Consider the following 17,062-nt stretch of genomic DNA (forward strand, 5'->3'; position numbering starts at 1 on the left):
CACTATAAAGCCCACTGGCATACTCAATGTGTGACAGCACTAGTATTCTAGAGGCCAGAATCAAATGAGGGAAGACCTTGTGTAAGTTTCTCATGGTGAGGAATACATTTTTGATCAGTTGGTTGACGTATTGTTGGAGTTCATGATCACATAGATGATCTTTACTTGTGTAGAGGTGTTAAAGGGTGTTTCAGTTTACTTAGGGGGAGGGACTATTTTTGCCATGCTCTGATAAAATGAATCTTTAAGCATCAGGTGATTGTTATAACCCAAGTGTTTGTTGCATTGTCAGAGTCCTGGTGTCCAGGTCTGAAGGATTTCGAATGTGTGAATGATTTTTGTGTCATCAGCATAGTTGTAACGGGAGCTAGAAATGCCAACTATTTCTGGGAATATGGATTGGTTAACAAGCAAGTGGACGTCTGATGAGACTTGGGGAGCACAGACCTGGATATTAAAAGTTAGTGCGCAGAATGGAGAAATTGGGATAATTTGAAAACTCTGTAAACTAAGTCTTAAACCAAGTAAGCTTGGCGCCTTGCAGTCCAGTGCCATTCAACCTGTGGAGCAACAGCTGATGGTTCAAAAGGCCAAACGCTGATGGTAGATCAAGAAGGGGGTTCACAGCCATGTTATTATAACATTCGCTATTTTTTTTAGATCATCTCTGATTGCCATTAATGCCAATTTAGTGCCCATTCTGGGGTGGAAACCAATCACAGTATCAAAGTGAAGGGTGGATTGTTTTTCCATCAAGTTTCCCTGGGAATGACCAGCAGTTTATTGGGTCGTGTTCATCAAGTTCTTGTTTCTTAATTGTTAGAGTAATGTAGAAATGCTTTAGTAGTTTGGAGAACTTTCCAGTTGATAGCGATGACTTAATGATCACTTTGGCCAGAGTGAAAGTAGGCAAAGCACTAGGATGTTTTGAGTATATTTGTGGGTGGATCGTAGATATCGATTCAGGGGATGGTGGATGGCCCTTGAGAAGTGAGAAAGAACTGATTCTTCTGTGACTTACCTTGCAGCAAAGTGGATGTGTGAAGTATTGGACTAAATGTAGTATATTGCAACTTGTTGGGTAGAGATAAATGGAGATACTCAGGAATAGAGAAAAGGAACAAAAAGTAGTGAAGGCAGTAGGGAAGAGTGAGATGAAACATTTGAGGATAGAGTAAAATACTTTTCTGCATGAAAGGGAACAGAAGCTTATAGGATGCGACAGCAGAGAAATAGTTTGGGGCAGGCAATGGTGACAGGCGGTAGAAGAGGGACAAGTGGGTGGGTAGGCTTCATAGATAATTAGAGTTGCTAGAGAAAAGTTCATGGTCTCCTTCGAAGACCAACCTCTTGCCGAGACTCTTTCAGAAACTCATATTTTCTCCAATGGAAGAACTGGTAGTCTTGGATTCGGGTTCTCTGGACATGCCAAATCTGGATTTTAGGCACACAGTGGAAAATATTATGGAGCTGAAAATCTCCCTATCAGATACTCAGCTGCTCTTGGACCTTCAAAATACAAATGGTCTTGATAAATCTCCAGAAGGTGGTATCCCATATCCTCCCGGACATCTTTCAGAAATTGCGTGTTCATTTACACTCTTATACATAAAGCAACAGAAGCACTTGAATTATTCCTGCAGTCTGCGGGAACTAAATCAAACGCCCTGAAGTAAATTATATAGCCATCCTCAGCAGCTCTGGAACCCCTTTTGCCATTTAACAAGGCTGCATAGGAAAAACCCTTTATGAGCCTTACAATCCACAGTCAGAACGCTTGGTGCCATAGACCTGTGCCATCAGATCTAAAGTTCTTTTTGGCATACCCTTCTCCAGAGAGTTTGGTGGTTCATGATTTTTCTGCTTAACTTGACCCCAGTGTTTGCCACACTGCACCAATGGACTGTGTGTCCAAACGGCTTGACCCCATCCCCGGTGGGTGAGCTGCACAATGTCACTTGTCGGTGCTGGAGAGCAGTTGTCTAAAGAAAAATAATTTTGGATCCATTCTGGCACCTCAAGATATTTCTAACATGAGGTCTGTAGGAATAATAACCATACCCAACAGGCGAAGTTGTGGAGAGAAATGGCACCTTTCACAGCTGCTGCTTGCTACTGTAGTGGCCCATGTTGGTTTGTGCTTCTACCACTGCCAGGTTGTTATGATGCCAACTGTTGCATAATACCTGGATGAAATCATTATGAAGTAGAAGTTAGTTTCAGTACACCTAAACTGAGTTCATTGACTGACCTCCTATAGAAAAATTCCCATAGTCCTCTGTCTTCCCGGAGATCTGTCAACATGACAGAGCTAAGAAATTTGAAGTGGTCTGGGATGCTTCTGAGTTTAATGTTTTTTTAATAAAAACTTTTATATAGCATTCAATTAAGTGCATTACATCAATCAAGTTTGTCAAAAAAGGAAAGAACTTCGCAGCAGCGACATACAAGGCTATTCATTATGCGGCAAGGTGTAGTGTTAGGGATGGCTCCCAGCTACAAGACGAGGGTACGCATGTGTTATCGCCTCACAGGGAGGCAGCTCTACCTCCAAAGGGCTGTACGGATACCCCCCCCCAAGTCTCAGGACTCCCCCCAAGTGTGCCTACATGGTGTGTGGGATTCACCTGTGCACCATTTTGCATGCTTCCATGTCTGCTCAGTCTCCTCCTCGCCCTCCCCTCATACCTCACCCTCCTGAGCAGTGTGGTCTTTGCAGAAGGCCACTAGGGAGCCCATCTCGGCCCAACAAGGTGGGGTCGCTTTCGTCCGGTGGGGCGTTCAGCTGGTTTACCATCTTCACCTATCTTTGTAAGTCGCGTTTTGTGTTCTCATCTATTCTGACCATGCATAGCCTCTTTTTCTCCGCTAGGTCCCATTTCTGCAGATCCTCTATTTGAACACCTGTGGTGGTGTGGTTACAGTCCAGGGTATCGCTATGCACCTCCTAGCTAAGAGGAGTCCCAGGGTGGCAAAGTGGGTGCAGATTCTTGTGCCGGCTTTTGGGGCTGGAATCAGTCTGAGCAGACAATGTTTGGGTGTGACCTCAGATTAAATTGTGGTTATGCCTCCAAGCGTCTCCACTACTGTGGGCCAATGATCTCCCAGTGCTGGGCAGCTCCATATGCAGAAAGGTTGCTGAGTTAGTGTTGCCTCTCTGGCATTCCTCGAATGGTGTGGGGAGGAGTGTGCAGTCTCTGGGGAATGAGGTATGTGCGGTGCAGGAATGGATCAATTTGAATCTGGCATTGCTTGCTGTTGGAAGCGGCCTGTTTTGGGTGGTTGTGGCGGTGACCCAGCCAGGCTGAACCTAGCACTCCTGTCTGGGGTGGGTGATTACACTCACCGCATAACCTGCCCCCTGGCACCTTTATGTTGTGCGTAACATTGTCAACCCTAGGCCCACCCTGGCAGTTATAATGCAATACCACACAGTTTAGGGTGTACCCCAGATTACAACAATATCAGAAATGTGTACACACAGCTACTGACCACACTTTTAAGCAGCACCGTGGGCCAAGGCCGCACGGGTAAAAGCAATGTCAAACGTAGTATTCTGTCGGCAAAAAATCAATGTGTAAAGCAACACCGCTGGGCAATGTAATTGCTAACAGGCGGACCTCATGCAGTCACTCCTACATGTATGCATTCACTCAGCACCATGTGGGGCCCCGGATATCAGGCAGGTTCGTAGGGAACACACTCGCACACAGCACTATAATGCAGTGAAACTGATATCCAGCAGGTCAATTGATAGCACAATGCAGACCCCATGGCCCAAGCCCTCTTCCACCCTCCAGCTCACCTCGACTACCCCACACCCAGGGATTGGAGAGAAATCACCCCGCTCCCCTTATACTAGGCCGATTGCGGCCGGAGTCACACTTAGTCAGGATCCCAGGGGATAAGGTGGGAGTTAAGTAGCAGGACTGATTAGGAGGCAGTTGGCAAATGAGGGGTTTGGCCACCACTCAGGAAGTTCACCCCAGGATTTGGAGCAGAAGCGGCTGAGGCCAATAGTTTGTGCAGCCAAAGGATTCTGTAATGTGCCTTCTGGCACCAGCCCAGTTCTGTGAAGCATCGGGGTAGGAGGTCACGCAGTCTCTGTTCGCTCTCGAATGCTTTTCTTCAGCCCAGTCAATTACTCTCACCATTCAGGCCCAGTCTACTACCTGGCAACACAATGTCATTGGGGGCTGGGTGAGAAGAGAACAGTTGGTTCGCTGCCAGGAGGGCCCAAGAGGAACTAACAATGAAGGGGGATGTAGCAGGGGAGCCTCTTGGAAGAGAGAGGCACCCTGTCAGCTACATGTTGATCATAGTCCCAGCCATGCAATCCAGAAACAACACCTAATGCGCGTTGATATGGTTTGCACCAGACAGTTCCGATCGCAGACAACAAAAACTTTTAAATTGCGTGCCTCCCTGGAAATTGGGCACAATGCATGGTGCGTGTTGATACGAGTCACACCAGACAGTTCTGATACCACACAACGAAGAGATGCAAAGTCCGTGCCTCCCTGAAAATGAGGCACAACGCCTGGTGGGTGTTAATAAAGGTCGCACCAGACCATTCTGATAACACACAACAAAGAGATGCAAATTCTGTGCCTCCCTGGAAATGAGGCACAATGCCTGGTGCAGGTTGATACGTGTTGCATCGGAGAGTTCTGGTCACACTCACAAGCATAAGTTCAGCAGTGCAGCAGGAGGTAGAATGAGGCACTACTATGAGTGCACCTTCTCCTCAGACACCACACACAATGAGCATGCAGTCAACGTGTTGCACGAGAGAGATGCAGCAAAATTGACAGAGCGGACCACACAGGATCCCACAAACGGTGAATCCGCTCACCACCAACAAGACGCTTTTGCGTATTAAGGACCCACAATGCGGGGGCTACACTCCTTCGATGCAGGCAATGCTCTCGGGGCTCCACACCACGCAATTCGGTCTCCAGGTACAGTTCTTAGTTCTACGCTCACCCTGCATACCAGTTGGGATTCAGCAGATGATGTGGGCACTTATGAGGGCACCACTCTTCAAGTGTCACAAGTAGTCAGTGTGGGTTCCTCGTGGGAGGACTTTGATATCCCTAACACCTCCACAAGAGAACAGGGGGCAAGCCAACAAGCCCATTGAGAGCATACTTCATGGTGTCACACAGCAGCTGGTAGTCTATTCCCTTCCAATGGCAGTAATCTTCCTTGTTAACAACAGATTCCACTGGCAGTGTGCCCTGCGCAGACCAGGTTCTCAGGTCCCACGTCCCCACAGGTGTGTCTCTGCCCTGCTGAAGTATTGCACCAGTACTTATACTGTGGTGTGTCTTTGAAGTTGGGGGTGGTTCAGAGGTTTGAACCACAGATGTCTCCCCTAAATTCAGTGCTTAATTTGTAAAAACCACTGCAGCATGCACCACCCATTGCCCCCGCCAACGCTGCCAATGACAGTACCAACATTACTAATAATCGTCACACTCCTACACGTGTGAGAATTCAGACTTTGATATACATGAAAAATGACTAATAACGACCACCCAAGCTATGCTAATAGCATAGGGAAGCAGATTTTAGTCATTTTAATGTATATGGAATTATTAAGCAACTGTTGTTGTCCTCATTACAAAATCATTCAAACAATGCCATCATGTGCCAGCCTGTCAGAAGTTCCGGTGTTGACAATAAAGTGTAGGTGCTGAGCACCAGAAACCACCAACACAAATTAGGCATTGCCTACATTGCAGTTCTGACTGCCATGGGGCCGTAAAATGCAGATATTAATCTTTAGTGGGGCCATGATCTGCTTTCCCAGAGGCCAAGTGTCAAAACCTCTCCCTCCAGTTTATCCAGCCAGGCCCTTAAATGGCAGAGGTGTGTTGTTCTAGTTTCATGCCCTGTTTCAGTGGCAACTGGCAGTTTTTTGGAGGGAGGGGGTGGGCGGGAAGCACACTCACACTTACACACACACACACACGCAAATCCATTAATAACACTCAACATTCAAACATACACGCACGCACCAAACATTCATTTAAAAAGATCACACACGCACACACACCCCAACCCACCCCCCACCCCACCTTCAGCCTCGGAGGTCCTGTGAGGATTGGGACTGCTGCCTTCCCTCACTGGCTGACCTTAGGTCAGCCAGTGAGGGAAGACCGCAGTCCCAGCCTCGTCACAGAGTGAGATGGGGGTCAGTGAGACTGCTGGCCACACCCCACTCTGTGGCGAGGTGTCACTGCTTGACACTTGCCCTGGGCGCTTCAGGGTTTAAACCTGAAGCGCCCAGGTCGAAGTCAATGGGTGACGCTTTCCTCGTCACCCGGGGGAGGGCCTCGAGGCACCTTTGCTGAGCGGAGGAGTTCACGCTCATAGGAGCTGTGACCTCTTCAGCCCAGCAAAGTTCAGCTCAAGCAGCCAGGAGTTTGCGCAAATCGCACATGTCTGCTCCTGGCTGCCTGACCTGAACATGAAGAGTGTCTGTCAGGCTGACCTTTGCTCAGCCTGACAGACACTCTTCATGAGGGGCAAAAGGTGGGGGGGGCGTGGCCCCTCCCCCCTAAAGGACGGGCCGCGCCTGCACTGTTTATAGCTGTGGCTGGGGACTGCTCAGATTTGCTCGCCCAGCCTCCTGTGTGGATTAGAGCCAAGCAGAAAGGCACACAACAAATTTTAGAGCAGAGAAATGGGAACTTTCCAGAATTTGCATTTCTAAGCTGGTAACGAAAAAGCTACCTTTACCACAGGAAGGGGCTTGACATTGCGAATCCAATGATAGGAAACATTATGAGACTGCTTTTTGGAGATGGCACGTTCTGGTTGGCTGAGGCAAGGTCCTAGCAAGGCAGAATCTACCACTCCCATCAGGGGGGGTCGGTGATTACCCTCAATGTATAACCTGCACGCATCCTTTGTAGCTTGGCATTGAGCAGTCAGGCCTATCTCAGAGGCAATGTATAAAGCACTGGCACAGCATGACCAGACAAGTACACTGAGCATCACAAATGAGACTTCATTCAGCAAATAATGTTTGTATTCAACACACACATGAATTAACACCACATGAACCTCTGTGCATAAACCACATTCAGAAATATCACTAATAGTACGAGGCCCAACAGTTTTAATATAAAATCAGCGGTGTTTAGACGTGAGAAAAATACTGCTTTCCTTCCCTGCACCCACATACGGTACTACCGCATTGGCAGCACGAGACCCACCCCAACGATCACCCCAATTCAATATAAAACAGTTGCAGGTTGCATCCTGATTCCCAAACGATAGCAGCAATGTATACATACAGAGACTACAGCATTTTTGAAGTAGCTCCGTGGCATAGGCCACTCCAGTAAACTTCAATGTCAACCACGATAGTAAGAAATGTGCACGGCAGTGCGGCCATGTGGTGAAATCAAGCCCAGACTCTTACTCCCACACACTCACTCCACACCACTTGACGGATGTCAGCCACCCTCACCTACACGCACTTGCACACACTCTCTTCCAGCATCCTAAAGTGGTGCTCTGACATCTGGCAGGTAAAGTGTGAATAAGTTTGCAGACCCCTCTTGGACCCAAACCTTCCTCCACCCTCCAACCAGTTCCCACCCCCTCAGAGTTACAAATGAAGCAACTTTTCCCCGGATAATAGGCCGTTCACAGTCAGTGGTTACACTTAGTCAAGATTCCGCTGCAAAGGTACTGGGGAGGAAAGAGAGAATGGGTGATCAGGCAACAGTCGGCAAATAGAGGTTTGGTCCCCACTTGGGAAGTTCACTTAGGGGTCTCTACACCGACCTCCCGGCACAGGCCCCGGTCTGTAATGCACAGGGGTAGGGTAGCCTTGGGACACACTGTTCACTGTGGTGCCCATCCAAGACAGGCACTCCACTCACAGATAATTACCAATTTGGCACCTCCCAGGACCGGAGGCATCACGTCTGGGGTGCAATGACTAGGACCTCCCCAGGCATCCTGGTTGCACACAAAGAGTTTACCAGATTCCGTGCCTTCCTGGTATGGGCACATGGTCTGATGCGCGATGACCTGAACCACACCACACACTTCCGAACGCAGATGCAAAGTGCACAATGCAGGGCCTCCCTTGGATGAGGCCCAACATCTGGTGCGCGATGACTTGACTCACACCAGACAATCCCACTTGCCCACGACAAGTTCTGAATGCATTGCCTCCCTGAAATGAGGTGCAACGTCTGGTGCACGATTACTTGAGTCACACCCGACAATCCCACTACTTACGAAAAGTTACCCATAAAGTGCCTCCCTGGAATGAGACGCCATGCCTGGTGCACAATGACTTGAGTCGCCCCAAGGACTTCTGAACACACAGTCTGTTCCCGTTCCGTACCTCCCTGGAATGAGGCACAACGTCTGGTGTGCGGTGACTTGAGCTGAACCAGACTAATCCAGTCAGACACACAGAGACGCCAGTTCAGCGGTACCACACGAGGTAGAATGAAGCACGCTATGGGTACTCCCCCCACCTCCGAGGGTCGCAACCAGTGACGAGGACACCACATGAAATGAGCAGTATCCCTTTATAATCAACCAAACGGTTATTCATGAAGCGGCCCCATGATGAAGGGCCACATTCCTTGAATGTGGGCTGTACTTTGCAGGTCCCGCACCAGGCAAATCCGGTCTCCAAGTCCAGTGCTTAGTTCAATTCTCACACCGCTGCTACTAGGTGGAATCCAGCAGACGATGTAGATGAGTAGGAGGCCACCACTCCCCTGATGACATGGTACACGTGTAGGTCCCTCACAGTAGGTCTTTGATCTCGCTGAGACCTCCATGTAGAACATGGGGCAAGCCAACAAGCCATTGGACACACACTTCAGAGCAGCAAGCAGTGTGCCCAGGCCAGCCACAATGCAGGAAGGGGTGCACAGTCCCTTCCCAAGACAGTAAATACTCCTGTGCACAAGATTCCTCTGGCAGTGTGCAACACCCAGTACGGGGACTCCAGCCTGTGCTTTTGCAAGTGTATCTCTGAATTGCTGAAATGTTGTCCCCCTAGTTATACGGAAGTAGGCCTTTTAAGTTGAGGGTGGTTCAAAGGGTTCCCCCTTGAACCACAGCTGTCTCCCTTAAATTTTAGTCCGGTCTGCCATGGGGCCATGATCTGACTCCGAGAGGCCAAGTGTCAAAACCTCTCCCTTTAGTCTATCCAGCCAGGACCTCAAATGGCAAAGGTCTATTGTTCCACTTGCCCAAGTTTTATAGCTGTTGCTGGGGAATGCACAGATGTGATTTCCCCCAACCTCCAGTAGAATGAAGTTTGAATTAAAAAGGCACACAAAAGGGAGTTTAGAACATGGACATGCCCACTTTCTAGAAGCGGAATTGCCAAGGTATTACCGACAAAACCACTTTTACTATTGGAAAGGGTTTATCTTTAGGACTCTAATAATAGTAAACATTATGAGGCTGCTTCACTGCAATCCACTATTGCAGCTAGGATTAATTATGGACTTTCCCCCATATTAACCTATAGACATAGCAGTTTGGGTTGTTGAGGCCTTCTGGGTGAATGTTAAGGTCTCCCAGGAGAATGAAAGTACTGGCATTGATGATGGGTGTGACAAAATTAGTGCGATTGTCTTGGTGGTCTGTTTACGGGGGTTCCACCTAGGGAGAATTTGACTGTGATGCACATCCTGAACGTGAGTTGTTACGTGTAGCTATTGGGGGCGGTGGCCCTGTAAGTGCTGCAGCTGATGGTATCTTTAAATATGATGCCTACTCCACCTACAGGCTTGTGCTGATGGTCTTGCCTGACAATCTAGTAGCCGGCGAGGATGGCTGTAGCGATTGGGTTGCAGCGGTTGGGTTTAGCAAAGTTTTCATGAGGAAGAGCAGGTCGTGAACGTTGTCTTGCTGTAAGTTGCATGCCTTCATGGCTTGTTTGGTGAGTGAGTGGCTGTTGAAGAGCATGCATGAGAGTGTGGCGTGTTGTGTGGGCAGTGTTTGGTCTGTGTGTATTTCAGCAGGTGGCTGGTTTGTGTGAGTGTGAGCAAGTAGGGTGCTGGATAATGTTTGCATGGGAGAGGTGGGTTTGTGGTGTGAGAGAGTGCATGAGAACTTGCAGGAGGCACATGTGAATGTTCCTTCCATGTTGTGTGGTGTGGGATGGCAGCAGTGCAGTGAGCTAGGCCAAAGGTGAGAGCATAAAGGAGCATGGCAGTGTTGCTGTGAGTAGGGAGAGGACCATGGTTCCTGGTACTGTTTGAGGTCCAGGTGCGATTGGCGCAGACGGGATTGCCTCGGGTGCCGTCACCATGCCAGCGGTGAGCCCATTGTGCATCCATGTCGCAGCTGCCATTAAGTACGCCCTGGAAAGGGGTAGGAGCACACAATGCTATGGGCAGGAACCATTGATTCACTTCCTATGCACAGGGATGATGGGAGATCCCATGATGCCACTTCTTGTGCTTTTAGGTGGTGGAAAATGAAGTCCTATTGCTTAGCTTCTTCTTTTAAAGACAGATTTGGTGAGAAACCAGTGATGCCTTTTCGTATGCAGATGGATGATAGGGAATTCAGCGATGTCACTTCAAGGGTAGGGGTGGGTGGAACTTGCAGAGCTTTACTGTGCGACGTTCCATAGAGTTACATAAAAACTCCACAAGATTCTGCAAAGTTCCGCCAACCCCTAGTAGTAACGCACGTGTGGCTGACAGTGTAATCTTAAATCCACAGGCTCAAGGTGCAGCTGGTTGGCTCAGCCTTTCCTTCCTCAGTCAGAAAAGAATTGATGCTTGCAACATCTGTTGTTTTCATCCTGAAAACTACAGGGCGGAGATAGTAAGGTGAGTGTAGAAATGGTTTATTGAGTGACAACTGTTTCGAGGAACCCTTAAGTGCCCTTATTTTTCTTCTTATCTCAATATATAAATTAGAATGCTCAGCTGGAGATTGCAAATAATAATGCATTCATAATTAAAGGCAGATGTGTTGGTAGTACAAGACACAAACTAGTGATTTGTTATGGAAATATTATTTATTTTGGGAAAATCAAAAAGAATTCTTGGCATTTCATGGCGGAAATACCTTCATTTTAAAAGTAACATATTTAATTCATTACCACTGTAAGATTGTTTTAATGTAGATCTTGTTGTCATTGTTTTTTTATAAAGTGCTACATTAACACGCATTGCATCGTATTTTTATAAAAAGGTAAACTAACCTGAGTCGGGCTTTGCTATACTTAACAGTGGCGGTACAGTGTTTACCTACCACGCAAACAATTCATCAACATCGTCCATCTCATTTCTCTCTCACCTCAATGATAATTTTGTTCATTTCAAGAAACTATAACTTCATCAGACATGAGGCACCATCGGCTATGTAAGTACATATGCCTTTAAATACAGCATGGAAAGAAACTTTTCAAGAACTGCGGTCACATGTGAAAGAGATGAAAGAAACGGCAGCCTCATGGCGAGGTGTCGGTATTTCACTTTATTTATTCAAAGACATATTTTGCTTGCACCACTGATGCTCCCGGGGAAGGCAGCCTCCACTCTGCTCATGCATACCAAATGCACAGGGGTGCCCCAGTGCACCGTGGGAGGGGTCCTGCGCCAGGTGCAGGATGCTCTTGCTCACTTGAAAGGGCATTGTTCTCAACTCACGTCCGACTTCGCAGTCGGCACATGACCACAGCTGCACACAAAGAGACTGTAACCTGGAATCAGGCTTTGTCTGGAAGTAAGTAAAAAAAGTGCAGCATGCAATAAAAATAGTCCGAAATTAAGACAACCCAGATGAAGATAGAGATGGGAAACACAATATAACGTTCTAGCTGTATTATTTCAATAGAATATAATAGTTCATAATAAAGGGGCCGGTAAACTCTGCCATGCTGTGGTAGGCATAGTTTTACCTGTACTCCACACTCCAGGTCGATCATGGAGTGGTATAATTCTGCGACCTCTGCCGGTGGAGCGGGGTTTACCGCCCACCCCTACTATTGACCATCTACATCTGTCTGTTGAACCTCCATAACTTTTTTTAACAATATAACATTTCATAGTCAACCATCTCCTCTGAACAGTTTAGGAATTTCACCAAGTTTCCCTTGTTATTCTGTTACATACCCTTGACCATCATCAGCACTAACCACTTCTACTTGATCTAGAAAATTATAGTTTGAGGACATGGTAACAAAAAGGTCCTAGCAGGATGAGCTTTGGTAGCTGGTCTGTGTTAGTGGGCTTTGTTTTATTTATAAGGCCAGAAACATACAAAAGATTACCATGCATCGGTACATGAAGTGAATCTGCACAACTGGTAATCAATCTCCTGCCCCGAAAACAACAGTTTGCCCTGTAGGAACCTTGTAAATTAGCCTCCTCTTTGTATTAAAGGGACATGATCCTAGATGACTGTTGCAATTATAGGTTCCTTGGCACACCCAACATGTTATTTGTGCTGAATAGAAGAAGTGCAACCTATTGGCTCTCCTCAAGCTGTTCAAGAGATTAATTTGAATTGAAGCACCATGTACCCTGTCCTCCAGGAGTGGTGAGGCCCTATCGTGGTGGTGATGGTAGGACTACATTAAGCTGTTCCTGAGGATAGCATGCCTCTATTCTGCAGGGAGGCAGCCTGAGTGTTGGTACTTTGGCTGGGACTTCTTTATAAAGACACATTGAAGGAAAAGGAGGGGGTCTGAAGAATCTTAACTACAACTGTTGGACTTTTTGCCTTACGCAGGGTCATCCCCAGTCTTTTTTGCCTCCTTCCTCATGGTTTTTCTGACCTCTCGCTGTTGGCTCTAGGACTCTGAGCACTTTATCACTGCTGACCAGTGCTAAAGTGCAGGTGCTCTCCCATCTAAAGTTGGTATGATTGGCTTATACCTAATTGGCATATTTAATTGACCTATAAGTCCCTTGTACAGTGGTATCTCTACACCCAGGGCCTGTAAATTAAATACTACTAGTGGGCATGCAGCGCTGCTTGCGCCACCCACTGAAGTAGACTTTCAAACCTGTCTCAGGCCTGCTAGCGCAGGGCCTGTGTGCGCAGTTTTCTGCCACAGGGACCTGGCATCCAAAAATACTTGCCAGGCCCAGAACTCCCCTTTTACTACATGTAAGTCACCCCTAAGGTACACCCTAGCTAGCCCTATGGGCAGGGTGCCATGTATGTAGAAAGGCAGGACATGTGCCATATTGCATGGCCTGCCCTGGTAGTGACAAACAGCCTAACCTGGTGTCTCACTGCTGTGAGTGCTGCCTTCTCATAGGATTGCATTAAAAATGCCCTGCCTTATGTGTAAGGGGTATTGTCTGATTTATGAGGGGTAGTGTAGGCGTGTTTGGTATGGTTGTGATGGTGATAATAAATACTGCTTACTGGTGTGGGTGTATTTTTTATTACTATCACAGAAATGCCACTTCTAGAAAGCGCACATTTATCTGTACTTATCCACGTCTGGGCAGAGTGACAGTTGGGGCTTTGTGCATACTTTTACTTGTGCATACTTTTCAGACAGCCTGTACACAGGGAGGGTGGAGGTGTCACAGAGGTGCATCTGCATACTGAATAGTCTTCCTGGGCTGAGAGAAGGGAGAGGCGGGGCACACCTGTATTTGTAAAGACTGTGCCCTTGCCTCACACAATAGTGTTGTTAACCCCCCACTGATGTTCGGAGCCTGTGCTGAAAGGAGAGAGGGGACACTTCCAGAACCAGTTGTAACTGGCTGGAACCTCCTCTCCCTACCATTGTAAAGCACTGTAAGAACTGACTATAAGTACAGGGGAATTTTCCCCACAATTTGAACATTCTTGGAACTTGAAACTGGACACAGAACGCTGATGAATGGACTCACCAGGAAACCACCTTGGACTGCTGCTGCTGTGCTGACCTGTGACCTGCCTGGTCACTAGGAGGAACTGCCACCATCTGCACCCCTTGTGCTGGCCTGTAGCTGGGCCCACCAGCCCTGTACCTTTTCCTTGCTTTATTGTTCCCAGGGGCAGGGTGCTGTGGCCCCTGACCCCTGTAAACGATCTCTACAACTTTGTCCAAGAGGCGCTCTTCTAATTGCTGAGGAAGAATCACCTCCGCAGCCCAGGCTGCAGATCTTGCCTTAGCGCTGTGAAAAGCGCTTTATTTGGAGCCCCTGGATCACCGCCGCAGCCGGGTTTTGTAAATTACACGAAGCGCGGGGATCGCGCTTCTCCCAGTGCCCCCGGGGCGCACAAACAAAGGCACCGGAGCAAGTGTGCTCCTCTTGGCGCTCCCGAGGCACTTCCCACTCCTGGGAGCGCCCCCCGGCGCACCAGCTGCCGCCAGCTCTTCGCAGAGCCTCCCGGCAGCCCAGGAGCAGCTCCATGTACTCGTGCACCGCTTTGGGTGCGGGTGAGTATTTCCTCGGACCCCCGGAGGGGTCCGAGTGCCTTTCATCATTGAAGCAGAACTCGGGGAAGGCGCGGGGAGCGCCCCCTTCCCCGGTCGCTGCACTTGGAGTGGGAAGCTCCTGTTTTTGGGCATCTTTCTGCGATCACGTGCCCCTGGAGGGGCCCGCAACAAAGTTGGAGGGAGTGCATGACGCCCCCCTTCTCCCGCCTTATTGCCAGGACGTTGGCCCCCCCTCGTGAGGGTCGGTTGAGGCCAGGGGGGGGCCCTAGTAGCCACGGATCCCCAGAGGGGCCCGCGCACAAAGGAGAGAAGGGGCGTGCAGCCCTCCTCGGGTCTGAAAAATAGAGGAGGCCCCCGTTTTGCGCACAGGAGTGCCGGGGGCCCCATTTTTCACCTGTTCCGTTCCTCAGGCACTGGAGGTGCCTTTACCACCCAAACAGGTACTCCCCCAAAAGGGGTCCACATATGTAATCTAAAGTTCTTACTAGAGACCTCTTCTGATTTATATGTTGCCAACCTGTTTTTGATGCTTTTACACATATGTGCAAATGTTCCTTTTATGGGCATGACTTGCTAATATGTTTCCCTAACTTGCCATTTGTTTTCTAATGTTCCTACTATGGGCGTTTTATGATATTCTTATGACAAGTGTTCTAATGTGATAACGTGTGTCCTGACTACTGCTTATGTTGCAGAATACTGAGTAACCTGTGTGTTATATGTGACTACTGCTAGTTTGCAGAGTAACTAATCTGTAACGTTCTGACAACTGCTAAGGTAGCAGGATAGTACTGATATGTGATGTTTGGTCTGATAATTACGTTGTGTACAATGTAGTATATTTTCATATAATCTGGTGTTGTTTTTCCTTTGTGGTGGGGATATTGCGTCACATGTGTGTGTGTGTTGTGCAAACGCTTTACACATTGCTTCCGGGTTAAGCCTGACTGCTCGTGCCAAGCTACCAAGGGGGTGAGCTGGGGTTATCTTGGATGTGTAACTCCCTTGCCCAGACTAGAGTGGGTAAGTTCTGCCTGGCTGAGGTGCATACCCTAGCCCAGTGTTCCCCAACCCCCGGGCCGCAGACCGGTGCCGATCTGTGGATCAGTCGGCACCGGGCCGCCCCACTGTGGCGGGCGGTAAATGTTTGATCATTTTTCCGTGGCCCGCTTGTCACACAATGGGACAAGCGGGCCACGGAAAAATGATCAAACATTTACCAGTCCGCGGCGATAAAAAGGTTGGACAACACTGCCCTAGCCAACCAGAAATCCCATTTCTAACAACAACCCACATAGTTCAACAGAAATACAGTGTGACACTGCTCTCTTCACACCAAAATATTGCTGCCTCCTGAGTGTTGGTATTCCACCAGCAAGACATGGAGACAGGCTAGTGACAGCCATGCCACAGGGCAAGAACAATGACCATGTAACTACAAACAAGACATAACAGATCTCCAGCCTTGTACGCTTTAAAACAATGAAAAGGTGAAAGAAATAGCTTGGCAACACAGACTAAGGAACTCAAGTAAACACATTGACAAAAGTATAGAGAGATGAAGAAAAGATAAGCCACAACTCTTGGCAGCCACCTTACACACACATTAATGTATAATTTATCAACTGACTGGGACTTTGCTTGATTTGACTGCCGTGGGACTAGTCTCTGAAACCTGACATCAGGAGACACCCCTAAAGGAGTACCAGTGTTTACAGAGTTATCATTGGCATGCTCACTCTTACCTATCTCATTTACTTTTCTTCCTTGGTCCACACAATGTGAGCATCACCCTTTTCCACCATTTACCAGTAGACACATGTGTAACTTATCTAGAATCCTCAATCACACCAGCTTACCCAAACTTTAAATCTTCCTTATTAACTCCAAGTACCAACTTAATCTTAACTCTATCTCCACAGTTAAAATATATAACGAATCTTACCCTAAAGAGGTTTGCACTTGCTTTTTTTTCACCCCGTTGTCCATCTTTATTCCTACATCATTCACATGCCATATTGTTGGAGTGGGATTTAAGCCACTTGATTCACCTTTAAGGGGGAAGTACTCCAGTGGCAGAGTGAGGAGTGTTTATTATATGCTCACAGTATTTCTTGCAGAACGTGTTCTAAGGAATACTTCCTGCCAGTGCTATGCTAATGCAGCTGCCAATCATTCTATTAGCTCTTTCTGCAGGACCATTACCCTGAGTATGATACAAGTATGTTTTCCAGTGCTGAATGCCTGTTTCCTCCAATTTTATCACTTCTTCTGCAGTGAATTGGGTCCCATTGTCAGTAACAAGGGTGGAGTGAAGACCCTCCGTTGAAAAACCATCCTCAAAAAGAACTAATGACCAACTGAATGCCTTGCCAAACTAAAATCTATCCATGTAGAGTGGTAGTTTATTATAACAAGACATACCTATTGCCACTCATCCAAACTTCATCCAAACTTCATGAAAACTTCCTAAAAAGTTCAATGCCATTTTGTCCCATGCACTTTTAGGCAAATGTTCCGGGGCCATAAAGAGGTCCCAGTAATAAGATGCTGGTTAGCAAACTTCTTAATGCAACACCCATGGACTTTGAGTTCAATATCCATTTTGATCCACCAATAATATTCACACATTTTTTTCTTGTTGTTGAGGGTCATACCTAA

The sequence above is a fragment of the Pleurodeles waltl genome, chromosome 6 (assembly GCF_031143425.1).
Source record: "Pleurodeles waltl isolate 20211129_DDA chromosome 6, aPleWal1.hap1.20221129, whole genome shotgun sequence".
Classification (NCBI taxonomy): Eukaryota; Metazoa; Chordata; class Amphibia; order Caudata; family Salamandridae; genus Pleurodeles; species Pleurodeles waltl.